At 28.7% G+C, this 20733-nt stretch overlaps 1 long non-coding RNA gene across 2 annotated transcripts in view; it reads right to left on the minus strand.

Moving 5' to 3' along the window:
- Positions 1-20733, minus strand: part of LOC124420136 — a 63657-nt gene that overhangs the window by 40759 nt on the left and 2165 nt on the right. For both annotated transcript variants that reach the window (XR_006941056.1, XR_006941055.1), the window contains exon 2: positions 18503-18642. This is a non-coding gene — a long non-coding RNA (uncharacterized LOC124420136). The remainder of the gene's footprint in view (positions 1-18502; positions 18643-20733) is intronic.

Here is a 20733-nt window from a genome sequence, read left to right on the forward strand (position 1 = left end):
ATAGACTCGACTATAGACTAGACTATAGACTAGACTATAGACTCGACTATAGACTAGACTATAGACTCGACTATAGACTAGACTATAGACTCGGCTAGAATAGAAGAATAGACTCGATTATAGTCTAGACTATAGACTGGACTATAGACCAGACTATAGACTTGACTTAATACGAGACTATAGACTAGCCTATAGACTGGACTATAGACTAGACTATAGACAAGACTATAGACAAGACTATAGACAAGACTATAGACAAGACTATAGACAAGACTATAAACAAGACTATACACAAGACTATAGATAAGACTAAAGATTGGACCAAAGAGTAGACTATAGACTAGGCTAGAGGTTAGACTATAGACCAGATTAAACTATAGACTAGATCAGAGACTAGACTATAGACAAGACTACAATTAGACTGCAGATAGACTATAGACTCGACTATAGACTCGACTATAGACTCGACTATAGACTCGACTATAGACTCGACTATAGACTCGACTATAGACTCAACTATACCCTCGACTATACACTCGACTATAGACTCGACTAAACACTCGACTATACACTCGACTAAACACTCGACTATAGACTAGACTATATACTTCACTTTAGTGTCTACTATAGACTTGGCTATAGAATCGATTACAAACTCGACTATAGACTCGATTACAAACTCGACTATAGACTAGTCGATTTAGAAAATAGAAATGGAGTTAAAAAATACAAATTGCACAGTCCCATGAACACCCCCATTATGTATATATTGTTCTTGTTTTTGTTACTTTTTGTTCAAGAACTTAAAAAATTGTAAATATCGATTGTTTGCTTTAATCCAACGACCACCTACTTTTCAAGAGTTTGAAATTTTATAATTTAAAAATGTCGCCAATTTACTGGCATACTGCTGCTTCTAACTGGCTATAGTTTTGATGTTGATTTTTGCTACTGACTGCCACTAAAAAAAAAAAAAAAAACTAATAAATAAACTACTACACTATATGCTGCGGTTTACCTCAAATCAATTTGAACATTGTACATTGTACATGTTTGTTCCAGAAACACAAATTTACAACAAAAAATATATATAAATAAATATAAACATATTGTTTTATAGTTTTTTTTTTGCTATTCTTCTATAGAACATTAATACTTCTGTAGACTTATATGTTTATTTGAAAAAAAATTATAAATGAAAACTTAAATAAATAACAATATGCAATTAATTTTGAAATTTATCTTCAAATATTGACAAAACAAAAACGACAACTAAGTTTTTTTTTTTTGCTATAAATGGCAAATGGCAACAGCTAGAAGATATAAGTATACAAGCCACCACCATATTGATAAGTAAATTGAAGTTTTTTGTTTTTTTTTCTATTTCTGTCTTATTTTTATTAATTATAATGACAGTCATTTGTTTTTATTGTGGTGCGCTTGAGAGGTAAAAAGATATGTTTTTAGAATTGTCATACAATGTGTCAGCAAAGCAAGCTAGTACAGTGCAAGACATAAGTTAGGTCCAAGGTTATCGTTTGTTTTGCAAATTTTGTCAATCATGTGAAGATAATTTGTTTTTTTCAGGGACCCTGTTATAAAGTTAAACATAGACCTAGAATGTGATAGAGCTAATAGAACTAACAGTGAAAACACATTTCATAACTGGAATGAATTTTGTAATAAATAATATGAATCAAAAGTTTAAGAAAAATTCAGTTCACGCATGTTTTTTTATAAAATATTTGATTAATAAGACAAAGGGAATGTCTACAATCACCAAAGTTCTTTCTTAAACGTTTTATATTTACCTTAAACATAAAATGAAATTAATCTCATATGGTTCATACTTTACTTTCAAATTAAATTTTAATAAATGTTTAATAGCAGCTTAAGTAAATTACACACAAAAATCTCCCATAACAACCTTGCTTGTGTTATAATTTCTCCCAACTTATTGTTCTGAAAAGGTTGATGGTCTTACAACTAAAAAGAATTAACCTGCTGCTGAGTAAAACACACATCATGGCATTAAAGAATTTATATGTTTTTTTAAGAAAAAATTACTTGAGAATTGTTAACACTGACCACCACCAACAACAACAAACATGTAAAGTAAACAGAAAACATTGTTGTAAAACATCAACGACAACAACAGCAACATTTTTGTTTGCTATATGCTGCACTACAACATGTGTGTGCTAAATAAAAATTTTTGTTTGTTGAAAAAAATATGTACAAATATTCATGTTTTGTGATTTTTTTCCTCTTTTTTTTTGCTAAAAATAAAAGTTGGGAGAGTATCAACAACAACAAAAATGCAAGTGTCTTTTTTGTTTCTTGTAATTTTTAAAATTGTATTTTGTTTGTTTTTTGCTCTACATGATATGTCAGGTATTGCTCATAGGTGGCCCTCTGCAGATTGGCCTATGCTATACTATTTATAGACTAGAATATGTACTAGACTATAGACTAGACTATAGACCAGGCTATAAACTATACTATAGAATAGACTAGACTAGACTATAGACTAGACTATAGACTAGACTATAGACTAGACTATAGACTAGACTATAGACTAGACTATAGACTAGACTATAGACTAGACTATAGACTAGACTATAGACTAGACTATAGACTAGACTATAGACTAGACTATAGACTAGACTATAGACTAGACTATAGACTAGACTATAGACTAGTTTATAGTCTAGTCTTTAATCTTATCGTGAGAATTAATTTCCTGTGTCACACGATTTTAAAGCACCCCAGCATACAATAAACATCTCATAATAAACGTCAACATTTGTCATAATCGAAACTTCAATAAAATCACGTACTCATTTTTTCAGGCATTTATTTTTATAAAAACTTGACATTCATTATACTTCCACAATGCAATGTTTCTTTAAGAAATAGTTAATAATGACGTCATTAACCATTTTAGTAAGAGAAAAAAATTAAATGAAATATAAATAAAAAAATCAGTTTTAAATGAAGCATTAAAAGGATTTCAATTTTATTTTTTTATATTTCGAAATTTCCTATCTTTTTCGTTTCTTAAGCAATATAAAGCAAACCCGATTTTTAATTGTCTGTCAACTAAGTTTAAACATAAACGATATATTAGCATATTTGTAAAAATGTTTCCTTGTTACCATTGGCTGCTTGTCTGTCTGTCTGTCAGTCGAACAAATGCAAGCGATATAGGACAAAAATATTAGAAAAAATTAAAATTTCAAAATTTGTCTAAAAAAAAGTGGGTGTGTATGAGTATTTAAAAAAAAAGAAACAGAAATGATTTATGTAAATTAACAAATTTTATTTTTTGTGTACTTAAAACAAATTTATGGAAAAATATTTATCTCTATGTAAAAAAAAATCGTTCATAATCTTGTAAGAACATGATATTATTGTTTTTCCAAAAAGTAAATTTTAGCTTCCGTTGAAGACTTTGTTGGTTTTAGAATAACATCGAAACGTGTTATTCTTTTGATCAGTTTGTTTGTTCAGTCTGTAAGCATTATAGAATGTTTTTTGTTGTTGATTGTTTTAGTAATAAATAATATTTTTATTTATTTTTGTTAAATAGTATATGTTTGTGCTACTTCTCCTTTATGTATTTTCTTAATGATTGAACAGGGGAGTTAAAGTATAAATTCATTCACAGTTTCAGCTCGTAGGAGCATTTGTGAGATAGATTTAAAGATCTTGAAAATTGATGGATGTTATAAGAACCAATTACTTTAAAGGAAATTGTATTATTTTAATTAAAGTTACTTATTCGTAGGACCAAACACTTGAAGCTGGAATGGATAAGTTAAGGTAGACCGATTAAAAAGGATATCGTAGCTTCTTTCACATAAAGGAAAACAGTTGGCATTAAAAGCGTATTTAGCAGATTGATTAACTCGAAGGACCAATTATACTAAATCTTAGGTAGATAGATTGATGCTAGTATAGATATGTTAGTGAGCCTCCGGTAGGATAGTGATTACTGTTCTAGTTTGGTAGAACGGAGGTGGTGGTTTCGATTCCCGATTCCTAAGGCACTGGTGAAGGAGCTTACAACATTTCCGATAGAGGACTAGGTGTATTTCTCTGGATTTGATGTATGTATACCCTCCTTTCAAACTAACTATAGATAAGATAAGGTAGACCAATTACGAAGGGCATCTTAGCAGCACAAATAAAAGGAAAAATTTTTCAATAATAAAAGTCAATAAATTTGTTAAGTTCAAGGTACGATCGCCAAAGACCAACTAATTGAGACCAGATTGGAAGGGCCCTTTAGTTCAAACCTAAAAAAGTTTCCCCAAAGTAATAGGCTGGTTCGAAGGACCATTAAAAAACAAGTATGAAATTATAGTCGGAAGAGGCCGGCTATATAACACCCTACACCTGTTACAAAAATAAAATGTAATTTAGTTTTCACAATAAAGATTAAAGATTAAAAGCCCTATTTAGCGGGTTCAGTGGTATGGGGTCCAGGCGAAATAATGGACCGATGTTAATCATTTTCATTAGGCTCCATCTAGGGTACCAATGTGCCAAATTTCACGGAATTATCTCCAAAATTGCGACCTGTAGTTTGATTACACGGTTTACAAGCCCTATTCAGGGGTTCAATTGTATGGAACCAACGTGAAACTATGGAACGATCTTAACTATTTCTTCGCCCATGGTGGAATATAACATCATGTACCGAATTTCATTAAATTATCTTCAAAATTGTGACCTGTACTTTTGATTACAAAGTTTACATGGACGGATAGACGGACATAGCTAAATCTATTTAGAACAATTTTTCTGAGCCGATTGGTGTATTTTAAGATGGGTATATAAGACCAATTTTATTGTGCGTTACAAGCAATAGTACAAACCCAATATACCCTACCCTCTAAAGTGGTGTAGGGCATAACAAGTACCTTAAAAGTATTCTATGATTAATTTTGAATTCTTTTAACAAAAAATCAATAGCTTTATAAGCTCAAAGGAGTTTTAACTTAAGTAGAGATTCCTTTTAAAAGGCATATCTTGTCAAGTGGATTTTAAAAGGTTCGCAGGGCCTGAATCTGTAAAATAATCTGATGTTACCTTTTTTTTTGTTAATATATTGTATATCAATTGTATATGAACACTTAAGTTCTGAAATTACAATTTCTCGTTTTCTTCCCCCGTGGACCTGCCGGCTAATGTAAAGCTATTTTGTAATTCCTACAACTTTTAAATTAATTTTGTTCTCTTAAGAACATATGTACATATCTTGAATAATTCGTAGGACCATAATTAAATAATCGAAACAATTCCTTTTCCCTTCTGATCTCGAGTATATATCGTTTTACAATTTCATATGTATTTCGCGTTTTAACAGCGGCGGCGCAACATAAATTAAACTTAGAGCAACACAATTTTTTTGTTATCTCGATTTTATAATCTTTATGCGCCATATATAATGAAATAAAACATAAATGCATGAATAAATGAGTGAATGACTGAATGAGTAAGTGAGTAAATGAATGAATGAATAAGCTAGCCACCAGTCAACATACAAAGAAGAAGCCCATACAATTCAGTAGAAAAAAGTGTGTGATCATGGCATTAGTAGTGCTCTGGTCTGATGTTGATAGTGGTTGTTGGTTGGTTGGTGGTGGTTAAAAACAGTTGGGAGTTGTACGTTTAAAAGGCATGTGGTCATAGTTTAGATGTGTTGTTTATTTAATGAATTTTAGTGATAGTAATATGAGTACATGTTATTTTGGGGAGACAGGGTGTTTTAAAAAGAGCTTTGATTTCAGAAATAATTCAAGAAGTACTTTTTACAAGATCTGGGTATTTCAAATCTCACTGATGAAATCTGCTACTAGTTATTATATAGTAAATATGTAAAAAAATTATCTCTACCCACTTTCATATATTTTAAAGGTGTTTTTTCGATCTATTTAAAACGACTTGATTAATATATTAAAATCTTAGAAAAACACCTCTTTTCTCTCTCCACTTTAAACTCTAATCTTTGAGTATATTATTTATATGTTTACTCTATTTTAGTTTATGTTTTTATTTCTATTTAGTTAAAGTTTATGAGAAAAATATTGCGTGCATTTCAGGCCACAAATCCTGTCCGTCTGTCGGTCTATATGTTTGTCAGTGCCATTTACTTTGAAGTTTTTATGTTACTTTTATCTGCAACAACTACATGGACAATATATAGTAGTGTGTGCAACTTAAGTAAAAGTGTTTATTTAATTCGTAACGAACTAATTGTGACAAGTTTAGACATTTCTATTATAATTCAAATTCTTCGAATTAAAATTCAACAAACATGTTGTTGTGTTATTAATGAAATTAAGCGAAAATATGTCAACAAGCTATATATGTATATACATAAAAGTAAATTAACCCCTTAATCACTTGTTCAACTAAATTAATAGATTTATTAACAAACTTAATGAATTTACTAAACACCTGCTGGTAAATTAATAAGGGGATACATTTTTGAAAACTTACATGTTTGGTAATGAATTACAACTGCTTACTATGTTCATTACTTAGAAGTATGTAGTTAAATAATTGCTGATTATATTCTAGCACAAACTTTCCATATACTTTCCGTTTCGCTGTATAATCTGCTTGTCAATCAATCAAGAAATTGGTTGTTAAATCAATTTAGACAAGTTTCAATAGAAAATTGGGAAGAGTTGTACTTGGATTAAGTATAAAATATTGTCAAGTAAAATCAAGTTAAGCCAAGTACTAAATTCCGGATTAAAGCCTTTTTGGGGATCAAATTGATCTCATCACGTAGTTGTTTTAATAATTTTTGTTCATGCTGAGAAGAGTTGTACTTGGATTAAGTTCGAAATACTTGGATGTAGTTAAAAAAAAAATACTTGAATCAAATACAGTCAAGTACGAAAGTCTTGATTTAAGCTTTTAAGGGATCAAATTGAACTCATCACGTAGTTATTTTAAGAATTTTTGTTCCTGTTGAGATGAGTTGTACTTGGATTAAGAACAAAATACTTGGATGAAGTACAAAATACTTGAATCAAGTAAAGCTAAGTACAAAAGTCTTTTAAATCAAAACTTTCGTATATTTAGGGATCAAATTGATCCCATCATGTACTTGTTTTAATATTTTTTCTTCATACTAAAAAGAGTTGTACTTGGATTAAGTACTAAATACTTGAATGAAGTACAAAATACTTGAACAATATACAGCCAAGTACGAAAGTCTTGAGCAAAGGATGAAATTGATCTGAGCACGTACTTGTTATAATAATTTTTATTCATGTTGAGAAGAGTTGTATTTGGATTAAGTACAAAATACTAGAATGAAGTACAAAATACTAGAATCAAGTAAAGCCAAGACTTTCGTACGTTTAGAGATCAACTTGATCTCAGGACGTACTTGTTTTAAGAACTTTTGTTCATTAAACTTCTTTTGATCAATTTCTAAAGAAAAATTTAAATTGAGTCGACAACTTTGCCGCCGCCAATATTTTCTACTATAAGCAGACGCTGCGATCGTTTTTCATCGGCTTGCAGCGGAGTGTAATATGGTTGAGATACAAGAGTGTTTTTATCTTATCCTGAATGGACTGGAATGAGGTTCAAAAATACTTAATTTTTATGGATTTTACTTCCGTCCAGTTTTTGGGTTCTTTTGACAAATCAAAAAATTTCACTTCGCGCTGTAAAAACTCAATGTGCACAAAAAATTTTTCAAACTTTAGAATATCTCAAAAATCTAATGTGAAGGAAAACTTTGAAGTTCAGATTAAGATTTGATATTTGAAGTGAAGTTTAACTAGACTATGGCTATCATTTGTTCAGATTTATACTAAAGAAACATTTGACAATTCCTTAAAGTTCCCTTATTAGAGACCCCTTTTTACTATTTTTTCCTTTGGTTTTCAACTATATATGATGTATTTTAACTATTTTAGTAAAAGATAGAGTGTAAATAAGATATGCTATCTTATCGCTTATAAGTTCATATTAGCAAAAGTTGTTTTTCAATTGGTTAATAATATTTCCCTGATATGGTTAATTTGTGAACTTAATAAACTTGAATAATATTTATTTATTTTGTTTAATTAATATTGAAGAGATATTTGCAAAAGTATATAAAATAAGAAATTTTATAAAAATATTTTTTATTAAATTTTTTTATTATAAAATGTATATCTATTTCACTAGGATAAACATATACTATGGTAAATTGTTCATTCACAATTGTTTGATCAATTGTGAATTATTAACAAAAAATAGCTCAATAAAACTTTACTTTATAATTTACTTGATAAAAGAAAAAAAGAAAAATGGTAGTATATAGTAGGGTTCTATAAATCGATTTTCGAATAAACGAACAATCGACTTTTTGTCGAAAAAAAGTCGAAAAGTCGAAGTCGACTATTTTTTCCAAAAAAGTCGATAACTCGACTATCGTCTGTGAAAAGAGTCGAAAAGTCGACTTTGTAAATAAAAGTCAAAAAAACGCCAAAAGTTGAAAATAGTAGAAATAAGTCAAAAATAGTCGAAATTTTTTAAATAGCGGAAAAAGAGTCAAAAACTCTAAAATAGTCTGAAAAACTCAAAAAAAGTAAAAAAAAATAGTCGAAAGAAGTAAAAAAGTCGTAAAAGGTCCAAAACTTGAAAAAAGTAGAAAAAAGTAAAAAAGTCGAAAATTTAAAAAAGTGGAAAAAGTCAAAAACTCGAAAAAAGTAAAAAAATTAGTTGAAAAAAGATCAAAAATAGTCAAAAAGTCGAAAATTCGAAAAAAGTCGGAAACTCTAAAATAGTCGGAAAAACTCAAAAAAAGTAAAAAAAATAGTCGAAAGAAATAAAATAAAGTCGTAAAATGTCCAAAACTTGAAAATAGTAGAAAAAAAACTTATTTAAGGTTAATAATATTTCCCTGATATAGATAATTTGTGAACTTAATAAACTTGAATAATTTTTATTTATTTTGTTTAATTGATATTGAAAAGATATTTGCAAAAGTAGATAAAATAAGAAATTTTATAAAAATATTTTTTATTAAATTTTTTTATTATAAAATGTATATCTATTTCACAAACATATACTATGGTGAATTGTTCATTCACAATAGTTTGATCAATTGTGAATTATTAACAAAAAATAGCTCAATAAAACTTTACTTTATAATTTACTTGATAAAAGAAAAAAAAGAAAAATGGTAGTATATAGTAGGGTTCTATAAATCGATTTTCGAATAAACGAACAATCGACTTTTTGTCGAAAAAAAGTCGAAAAGTCGAAGTCGACTATTTTGTTCCAAAAAAGTCGATAACTCGACTATCGTCTGTGAAAAGAGTCGAAAAGTCGACTTTGTAAATAAAAGTCAAAAAAAGGCCAAAAGTCGAAAAGTCCGAAAAAGTTGAAAATAGTAGAAATAGGTCAAAAATAGTCGAAATTTTTTCAAAAGCGGAAAAAGAGTCAAAAACTCTAAAATAGTCGGAAAAACTCAAAAAAAGTAAAAAAAAAATAGTCGAAAGAAGTAAAAAGTCGCAAAAAGTCGTAAAAGGTCCAAAACTTGAAAAAAGTAGAAAAAAGTAAAATAGTCGAAAATTTAAAAAAGTGGAAAAAGTCAAAAACTCGAAAAAAGTAAAAAAATTAGTTGAAAAAAGGTCAAAAATAGTCAAAAAGTCCAAAATTCGAAAAAAGTCGGAAACTCTAAAATAGTCGGAACAACTCAAAAAAAGTAAAAAAATAGTCGAAAGAAATAAAATAAAGTCGTAAAATGTCCAAAACTTGAAAATAGTAGAAAAAAGTAAAATAGTCGAAAATTTAAAAAAAAGTGGAAAAAAGTCATAAACTCGAAAAAAGTAAAAAAAAAATAGTCGAAAAAAATCGAAAATTCGAAAAAAGTCGAAAAATAAAATGCAAAAAGTCGATAAGTTGAAAAATCGACTTTTAACTAAATGCAAAAAGTCGAAAAGTCGACTTTGCGTTTCAACTAAAGAACCCTAGTATATAGCCAAAAAATTATGTTAACTACGATATTTAAGGAAAGTATCAGTTCTGAATCAAGAAGTAATTATGACTCCTAAAATCTCTGGCATATCTTTATAACAATTCTAAATATCAACTATTTTAATCATCTTGTAATTGTTAATCTAAATTTAAATTATTTATAAAAATTATTAAAAAAAAATTTCTTTTCACTAAAGTGGGCGTAAAAATGAGTCAATATCTTCTTTTCAAAAAAAATGAAAAAGAAATCACTTAAGCCTTTATGACAACTTCATACCAAATGGGTTAATCCATGCTTAAGTTTTTTTTCTTATCCATTCATTGATAATTTTAAATTATTAAACAAACTAAAAAAATTTCAACAAATTGCCACCTTTGTTTATGAATTTAATTAAAAATTTCTTAACTAACCATTTAGGTTTTAAAGACCTTTTTTTATTAACTATTTTATTAATATTTTTGTTGTTTTATTTCTTAGACTTAACTATGAGTCCAAAACAGGTTTTTTATTAATTTAATGTGTTTTGAAAAAAATGTGTTTTGGACAAAAATAGTAACATTTGACATTGAAATTCATTCATTGTCTATAAAAAAGATTTCATTTTCATTTTAGCACATTTTTAAAAACAAAACAAGAATGAAAGGGAAAAAATTAATAATCAAAACAAAAGATAAGAAAATGAAAAGAAAAACAGCAGAGGAATTAGTAAAATTATAAATTAAACGACAATTTTTAATAAAAAACTAAACCAGTTAATAAAATTTAAATAAGTTCTTTATATTAAATAATTAACATAAAACCGATCATAGGATCAAAGGGCCGGTGGTCAATGTGTGTCTATCCTTAAGGTATGTAAAATTAAAATCCATCAAGATGACACGAATGTCGAGTGCTTTACGTGAACACCTGCCTTGACGGCCTTATTTCATGATGGCCTTTCGCACCCACTGGGTAGACTTGAGAATGGTCTACCACGCCCCCCGGAATCCTTTAATGAAGAACTTAGGTGGCAATTTTTGTAAATAGCTGAGATGGTCCATGTACAAGCACTTTGCTCAAGTTCTAGAGCTATCTAATCTCGTTTCGGAATAACAGACCAATGCATGCCCAAAAAGGAAAAAAACAACGCTGGTCTAAAGTCAATAGAAGGAGAGACAAACCCGAACATCTGGTAAAAGGTAAAGCTGACTACCCTAATGATGCCATGACAGATTGCATTGTTTCGGCAACAGCACCTAGAGACATATTTGGTAGTCCGAAATACCCAACAAAATGGATCTGGATCCCTCTTTTATGAACTTTATCTATGCGGCAAAAGATGTAGGAATTTTTTAAAGTCAACTAAATCCAATAATTGACCCGACAATAAGTCGCGTAGAACGAATCATTATATCGTGTTGAGATGGCAACAACACCGAAAAAACTTCCCCGAAGCGTAAAAAGGCATACTAAATCAGCATCAGTTCCATTCCACTGATTATAAAGATCACTCTACGGATCTAGGCAACGCTTACCTGGCGTCCCACTACACGACCGGTAAAAAATACCGATCGGGTTTAGGAATCCTGCTTATGCTGCTTTGTACACAGACCTGTTTGAAGAGAGAATTATCCAACTCATTAGGTACAAAATATATCAGTCCATAAACCAACATTATTTTGGGTATTAAACCTGACCAGCTCGGAGAAGTCTCGTGGGCAACTGGCCACCCGTAGAACAAGAATAGCTAGTACTCTGGTTAGATCCATGACATCACCGGTTTATATTTTCCGGCAGACGGCAGAGGTATTGGCAGCACCTCTTTACCCCGAGATTACTTTTATACACAGACATACGGACATAGCTGAAACAACTGAGTCGATTAATCTCCCCACTACAGTGATGTAAGGTATAAAAGAAGTCAAATCCTATTTCAACCTTAAGGACTGTTCGCTATTACGAACACACAGCTCCTTTGTCCTACTGACATTTCAGATATTGTCATTGGGTTTACTTTTCCTAAAATCTTGTGCTCTAAATAAATGTGTTATGCAATTATATTAAAATAAAAAAACAACCTACTGACTTGTCTTGTTGACACTTCGGCTAATATTGGTTAAACGAACAAGATTTTTTTATTTAAATTTTGATTGACAATATAAATATTTATTAATGCCAACAAATACCAGCATGATAAATTTATAAACGTAATCTCCACACCTATTTAATAAATATTTATATATTTAAAGATAAATCTTTACAATGAATGAAAATAAAGATTATGAACAAATGAAAACATTTGTTAAAATGAAAACATAGCTAATAGACTTTGTACTTTAGTCAATTTAGTTTATTTTAAAACTAATATTGAAATCTATAAAAGAATTGTTGTTTTATGTTCAGAAACTTACATTTATTGAAGGAAAACTTTGAAAATGTTTATCTCTAATTCGATAAAAGCCTGGCAAGCCGATGCAAAATAGTCGGCGGCGTCGGCGACTTATCAAGAATATCAGCGGCGGCTTAATTGACTGCTCAGTTAAACTTTTTTCTGAAACTGTTCTGTTCAAATTGGATAAATTATTTTCTAAAATACATGTACGATTCCAACATAAATTTAAGCCGGTTTAAGCTTTTGAGCCGAAAAAGTCGGCGGGGTTTGCAAAATATTACATGCGGCCAATCACCGCCGTTTTTCAACCGGCTCAGCTTGTATTTCCGACGGGCAATGATGCAGAAAATAAAGAAGCGTTACATTGCATGATTAACATTCGTCTGAATCCGTTCAAACATAGGATTCTTAATGAATCTTCTTCCCGATATCGCTTAATTGTTGGTGAGGATGGTCTTTCCAGTTCTTTCAATTAATTTGGCCATTTCTCTATTAAAGAATGTTCAATTCGATCTTCTTCTCTATTTCTTGTTAAAAATCGATACTTATTGCTGTAACAGGACATGGTGATAATCATCAATAACATTTTATTTTTTGGAAAACTTTTAAAGCAAAATATTGCGAATGTTTTTGCAAATTCATAAGACAAAACAAAAATCAAAGAAAATTAAACTTTCGTTTTATTTTTTTTGGTAAAATATAGGAAATTCTTTATGAAAATATAATTTCCGTACAAAACATGTGTACATGTAACCGCCTGGTTGTTTTCTTGTTGGCCAGACATGAGTTGTCCAGACCACCATACTACACTACTACAAGTCATATTTTGAGTGTTTTAAACAGTTTAAAACCCTCTTGGTGCTATAGTAATAGAAGAGATAGAGACAAAAAGGTATTAAATGAAATGGAACTGACCCCATAACCCAACAAAACACACAGACTGACAGACTCGTTTACAAAACGAAAGAAACAGGCAACCGATAGTTGTGTATTATTTTACATTCATTGAATGACTATTAGTGTAGTTGTTCAATGATGGTATTTGTAAAACATGATGTTTTGTTGTTGTTTAACGTTGTAAAATTAAATGTTGATATTAAATTTGTTAACATTTTATCATATTTTTCTCATGGAGCTCTTTTTTCTCTTTTCTTTCTGTATATTGGATTTTTTTATGGCCTAAAACTTTAAGAAAATTTTAATTTATTTTTCTGGTTTATTATAAAATTTTAAAGAACCTGACCTCCATTTTTTGGACAAAGAAACAGATTTCTAGTTATAGGGGATTTGGTAGTTTTTATGGCGAAAATGTTGTTTAAGTTTTTTTTTTATGAATAGTTTTATGTTTTCAAAACGAAATTGATTAATTTACAGTGTAGATAAGACTAAATACTAGATTATAAACTAGATCACAGACTAGAATATAGACTGAAAAAAACTACAGACTAGACTATGGACTAGAATATAGACTACACTACAGACAAGACTATAAAGTATAACATAGACTAGGCTGTATACTAGACTATAGGCTAGACTAAAGACTAGCCTATAGACTAGACTAGAATATTAGAAATAGAGTAGATTATAGACTGAACTAGAATAGACTATAGACGAAATTATAGAGTAGACTATAGCCTACACTATAGACTATACTAAAAACTAGACCACATGCTAGATTATAGACTAGACTATAGACTAGACTATAGATTAGACTAAAGAATAGACAATAGACTAGACTATATACTAGACTATATACTAGACTGTAGACTAGACTTTAGACTAGACTATAGACTAGACTATAGACTAAACTACAGACTAGACTATAGACTAGACTATATAGATATATATAGACTAGACTATATAGATATATATAGACTAGACTATAGACTAGACTATAGACTAGACTATAGACTAGACTATAGACTAGACTATAGACTAGACTATAGACAAGACTATAGACTAGACTATAGACCAGACTATAGACTAGACTATAGACTAGACTATAGACTAGACTATAGACTAGACTATAGACTAGACTATAGACAAGACTATAGACTAGACTATAGACTAGACTATAGACTAGACTATAGACTAGACTATAGACTAGACTATAGACTAGACAATAGACTAGACTTTAGACTTGACTATAGACTAGACTATAGCCCAGACGATAGACTAGAATTTACATTAAAGTATCACCTCCTAAGCTGTTGAACCTTTTTCTTTAATTTTGTTATGCAAACCTTGAAATTTAATTAAAACAAATTTCTTTATAATTTGTTAAGTAACAAATACCTCTACACATGTGTTGAGATATTCTAGAAATTAGCAAAAATATGATAAAAATAAATAATCATTTTCATATAAAGAAAAAGATCATCAAATATCACTTTGAAAAAAACGTATATAGGTTTTACTTCTCACCTCATTAACAACTTTAAATAGCATTAACAAAGAACCAGCTAGGTTAACAACAAAATTAACTCAAAGCTTATAATTATATTTACGACATCTAATTAACTGTAACATTTTGACCACATTAGGCCATTATAACAATAATTCTTCTTAACAAAATTAACTTGAAAACAATAGAAAAACAAAAGTGAGAATTATAGCAATAAATATACAAAAATAACAAATTATTATGCTAAAAACTAAAACAAATTATGAAATAACCAGCTTGGACTATATTTATTATCTCATTCATAATGTATGTGCCAAGCTCTGCTCAGCACTCACATCTGAATTGTGGTTTTTGTGTTTTAAACCTTTCTTAAAGTTATTTTTACATTTTGTTAATCAACAAAATTTACTAAATATTACTCCCCTTGGTTTTGTTTTCTTGGAAATTAAATATTTAAATGTAAACAAATCCCATTTTTGAAAAAAATTAAATAAATTAACCGTTTAAATACATATGAGTGTTGTTATAATCGACTATATGGAATCTACCAAAACGTTGCGAAAAAAGATTGGTTTTTACCCAGCAAAAAAAAAAGAACATCCAAAGAAGCAAAAAATAAGTAGAATTTACAACATTGAAGTACTGTAAAAGACGTGAAGAAGTGATGATTTTAACACAGGATTGTCATAAGAGGGATGTTTTTTTTTTATTCCAAATTCTCTACATCTGAAGTCATTCTCAGGAAGTAATTTTTATGTTCTTTTTCTTACACAGAAGGTAAACAAATTCACTTAGTGCTACTTATGAAGTGATGAATGTTATTTTTGTTCTTTATAAAATATAAAAACTTATATTTGACTGTAGACTAGACTATAGACTGGACTATAGACTAGACTATAGACTAGACTATAGACTGGACTATAGACTAGACTATAGACTAGACTATAGACTAGACTATAGACTAGACTATAGACTAGACTATAGACTAGACTATAGACTAGACTATAGACTAAACTATAGACTAGACTATAGACTTGACTATAGACTTGACTATAGACTATACTATAGACTAGATAAGCTAATCTATAGTTCAAATTATTGACAAGATTGTTTAAGTTTTATATACTTATAATAAATTATAATGTAATAAGTTTTCCTTATTATGTATTTACCAAACATTCTCATCAAAATGAAACCACTGCTCATGTAGCCCCCTTCAATATAATGAGATTTTATATAACAGCCGTTAAAAATCTTTTTCTACTTAATTCATTATTTACTATCACCACAAAGAAAATTAAATATAAAAACATTAAACAACTTTTAATCTCTTAACAAAATTTAAAAATAAAAACTATAAGTTTGCGTGTAGCGAAATACTTAAACATTTCACCAACTGACAGACAAAAAGTCTCAAGTTGATAAAACATTTTAGCACTTCCTTAAAAGCGCCAAACTAAAAAACGCCTACTAAACATATTAGAAAAGTTTTTTTTTGGTTAAAAAAAATATTTATATCTTTTGAAAAAAATTAAACATTTTATGAAAAAAGTAATGATGTAGAAAAATAGATATTAAAAAACCACTTTGTTGTTGTTTTGGTTTACTTGTTTGTAGGAATATTATGTTTAACCTTTAACCGCAATCATCATAATGATGAGAATGTAGATTTCATTTTGTGTATTATAAACATGTCTAAAGTTTAAAGTGTAAATGCTTTAAGTGGATAATATATATATTTATTTAATAATGAGTTTTTTTTCTATTTTTTCTTTTTTTTAAGTGTGTGTAATTAGTATAGAACTGGAAATTTTCCCGGTAGAGTAATTAAGAACTTATCTTTTCTTGAAGTTAAAAATAGTTTTTCAGCATTTTTATAGTTTAAGGTTTATTTCCGTTCTTAAATTTTGTTTAAATTATTAACATCTGTTAAAAGAAAATTTTAAACTAAAAAAAAGTACATGAAAATAATTGTATAATTTTAGTTATAAAAGATGTGTTATTAGGCACTTGAAGTTTAATTGTTTAGTTGTGATTTAAATCTAGATTGAAACAATTAGAAAAATTGGGAAAAAGAAAATTCTTAATTTTGCTTTTTTTCTTTTTTACTCTCAGGTTTTAAACCAACTAATCTTCAATTTCTCTCTCTCTCTATTTGTCTCTTATTTGAAATAAAATTTGTCAATAAGAGCGTGACTTCCTAATTCAATTGACAACTTGTTTAACAAAGTATGTTTATGATGAAAAAAATAAAAAGAAAACTCAAGTTGATACCAACAACCAAAACATGCAACAACAAATAATTGCATACTCATCACTTATTTAGTAAAAAGTTGTAAACAATTTCTGGTTTTTGATATTTCTTAAAGGAATTTTTTTAACTATTCACTGCATAACACACTCCTCTAAAATTTAATTATTACCGCAAGAGGATGATTTTTGTAATTGTTATTAGTTATTCCTAGACATTATATTCATCCGTTTTTATGTTTTTATATAAGATCAGGTTATTTACAAAAAAAGGAGAGAAGAAACTGAATAAGAAGATATGAGAAAATATTTTTTTCAATCACCAATGTTTTAAAGAGCTAGAGAGTTATTAAATTTAAATTTATTTGAAAAATCATAATGTTAAACATTTTTTTTAATTTCTCTTTCTTTTAAGTGTTTGTCAATAAAACTATTTCTTCCGGTGTATGTCAAGTCATTTTAATTATTTATATTCAAGTGGTTTTTGTTTATTCATAAAAAAGGATTTTCTGTTTAAAATTAACATTTTTGATGAGTTTTTAATTTATTACCAGAAAGAGAGAGGTAGTGAGATAGAGAGAGTTTGAAATCGTATTTGTGTGGGTAATGAAATATAGTCTTAAAGTACAGTTTTGGCTATACCTACTCTGACCTATAGTTTTAACAACATTTTGTTACCAAATATCGACTAAAGTATACAGTCAAATTTAGTCTAGTCTATAGTCTAGTCTATAGTCTAGTCTATAGTCTAGTCTATAGTCTAGTCTATAGTCTAGTCTATAGTCTAGTCTATAGTCTAGTCTATAGTCTAGTCTATAGTCTAGTCTATAGTCTAGTCTATAGTCTAGTCTATAGTCTAGTCTATAGTCTAGTCTATAGTCTAGTCTATAGTCCATATACATACGAGCATAAGTAATTCAAAAACAACTCCCCTGTAAAAATTTGTGCAATACATGATTCGTTTTGTAGTCCTATGTAGTGCAGGCATAGATCATGTTTAGTTTTTTACCAACATGGTCGGTCTTTAGTCTGCATTACTTGGGGCATGTTGCCAATCACGTAATACGATAAATTAAACAATAAGTACTTTTGAGATTACTCCAATAAAGTGCATTTGTGAATTCTGAGGTCGTCACCTAGGACATCACAATATTAAATGATGAATTCAGAGTAGTCTCAATTTTCGCAAAGTTAGTTTTTTAATTGGTCACCAGAAATGCTAATAGATTAACATACCAAGCATAAAAATCACTTTAACTTAATACAAATAGTTTATTTTACATCGATGCAAAACTTTGGAATTAAAATATTTTAGATGTCTGTATTTGATTGTCTTCCAAAACAACTTTGTTACACAAAAGAGCCCTAACATATGATTTAGGAAGACATCTTTTAAAAATGTTTTTCATGTTACTTAAATACCAAAAAATCATAATAAATTCATTAATTTTAATTAAAATTCACAAAAACTTACCTGTTTTAGATGTATTATTTATTTTCCAAACAGACAATGCACAAATTTTATAATAAGAAAAAATTCACGTGACGTAAAAAAAGGCGGCAGTTTCACAATAATCCACAAAATTTGTATTCAACTGCAATTTTAGTTTAACACTAAAAAGAAAGAAAATAAATAAATTCCAATTTGAATATTTATTAAAGAAATTTAAAAGAGACTAGTTTTGTATAAAAATATCATACAATTAGTTTTTTTCAAATAATACAGCAAAAAATTCACCGAAAATTTTATTACCACACACTATTTTAAAAACAACAAAGTTAAAAGGAAATGGAGAGAAAATGAAACATTAAGAAAATAAAATTCTCATAAACATACACGCACACAAACAAACAATGGTAAACAAACCGAACAGGGAACAATCAAAAAAAGAAACAATTTCAAATAAAATAAACACAAACAACAAACACACAGATATGTTTTCTGCTATATTTTGTTGTTGTTGTTTTTTTTCTACCCAAACAACAAAAACAACAACATTAATAAAGATAACTACAAATACTTTTTTGTATTTGTCTTTAAAGTGTTAATGTTAGTTGTTATAGTTTTTTTTGTTGTTAAGTAAAAAAGAATTGTTGAAAGAAAGAAGATGAGAAAAGAGTAAATAGAAGTTAAAGAAACAAGTGCAATTAATTGGAAAACATTTTTATTTTGAAAAAAGAAATGTGTTGAAAGAAGAACAACGAAATGAAGTGCAATTGTTAAAGTAAAGAAGAAGAAAAAAACGGTGTTTGAAAAAGAACTTTTTGATAGATGTATTAGGGTTGCCATGATTAGAATTATAAAGTAGGAATTTAAAAAAATAACTAATAAATTTCTTGTTAGGAATATTGCTTTAATATTTTCTATATTTTGGATTAAAATGCGAATAAAAAGAAAAATAGTATTTAATTATTAAGCAGAAAGTCCTCACCATAAAAGTAGAATCAGTGTATTTGTATGCTAAAAGTACAAAAGCGTATAATGACTTGACGTGCATAATGCTTATGGTGGAAGAAAGTTTAGGTAAGAAGTAGAATGTTACCCTTGTGGTCGTAAGAGTTCATTTGATTACTACTATCTACTACCAGATTTAAACCATCCGGCATGATGCACATATTCTTTAGGCATATCCCAGATAGCTCATCCAGACAAGAAAAATCAGTCCAAAATTTTGTTCTATTCTTTCATTGAAATAATATTTAAAAAAGTTGAAATAGTGCATTTTCATTTATCAAGTTTAGCAATTATCAACTTTTAACGTATCGGCAGCTGATCAGGGTTTTATTTTGTTTGGTGAAGTGCTAAGAATTAACTAAAAAGAAATAAATTTTACCAACAACAGAAAAAAATATTAACAAAAGTAAGCAAAAATTTAAAATTTTGTTTTCTTATACGATAATAGTCTAAAAAACATTAAATGAAAGATCAAAATGACGCAAGGTGTGTAACTTGTAAAGCGCAAAAAGTATTAAAAGCGTAATGCGTTACCGCCTCAACACGTATTGTGTACTTCCACCTTTAAAGTTGATCTACTTTTATCTTTTATAAGCGTGAAGCCATTTTATTACGAAAGTTTTTGTAAAATCTACTTCAACATTTAACCTCATAAGTTATGAGTTCAAAGCCGTTTTGGGTAGGACCATTTGATGATTCTAATGCTATTGTTATTATTTAAGGTGAATCAATTCGAAAGGAATAATAATGCCTTCTTCGAAGAAAATAGTGTAGTGTGAGCCGACGATTTTTATTAATTTTTTCAGTTTTACCTAATAATGGATTATGAATAAATTACTCTCAAAAATCTTTAAAATGACAAACAAAATTAACGTTTGGAACAAAATTTTATGAGTTATTTGAATTATCGCGCAAATTATTGTAAGTTCGCTCATTTCCATCCATCGCCAATTTATGTCTAATAATTTGAATAATCTAACAGTTTTAAAGACATATGAAATTGTTTATTTAATTAAACATTAAATCTCGCCTTTTTCTCAAATGTTCACATGAACATAAAAGGACTAAAATTTTAGGTTAGATTGAAAGGAGGATTTATACTACATCAAATCTGAAGAAATGCACATAGGTTGCTATCGGGCATGTTGTGCGCCCATTATCGTGAAAAAAAGTTTACAAAATGAATTATTTTTCAATGTTCAAAACTTAGTTTCCTGAAAGTAATTTCTAAGAATCTTCCAGTTATTGTT

This window comes from Lucilia cuprina, chromosome 5 (genome assembly GCF_022045245.1).
Source record: "Lucilia cuprina isolate Lc7/37 chromosome 5, ASM2204524v1, whole genome shotgun sequence".
Lineage (NCBI taxonomy): Eukaryota > Metazoa > Arthropoda > Insecta > Diptera > Calliphoridae > Lucilia > Lucilia cuprina.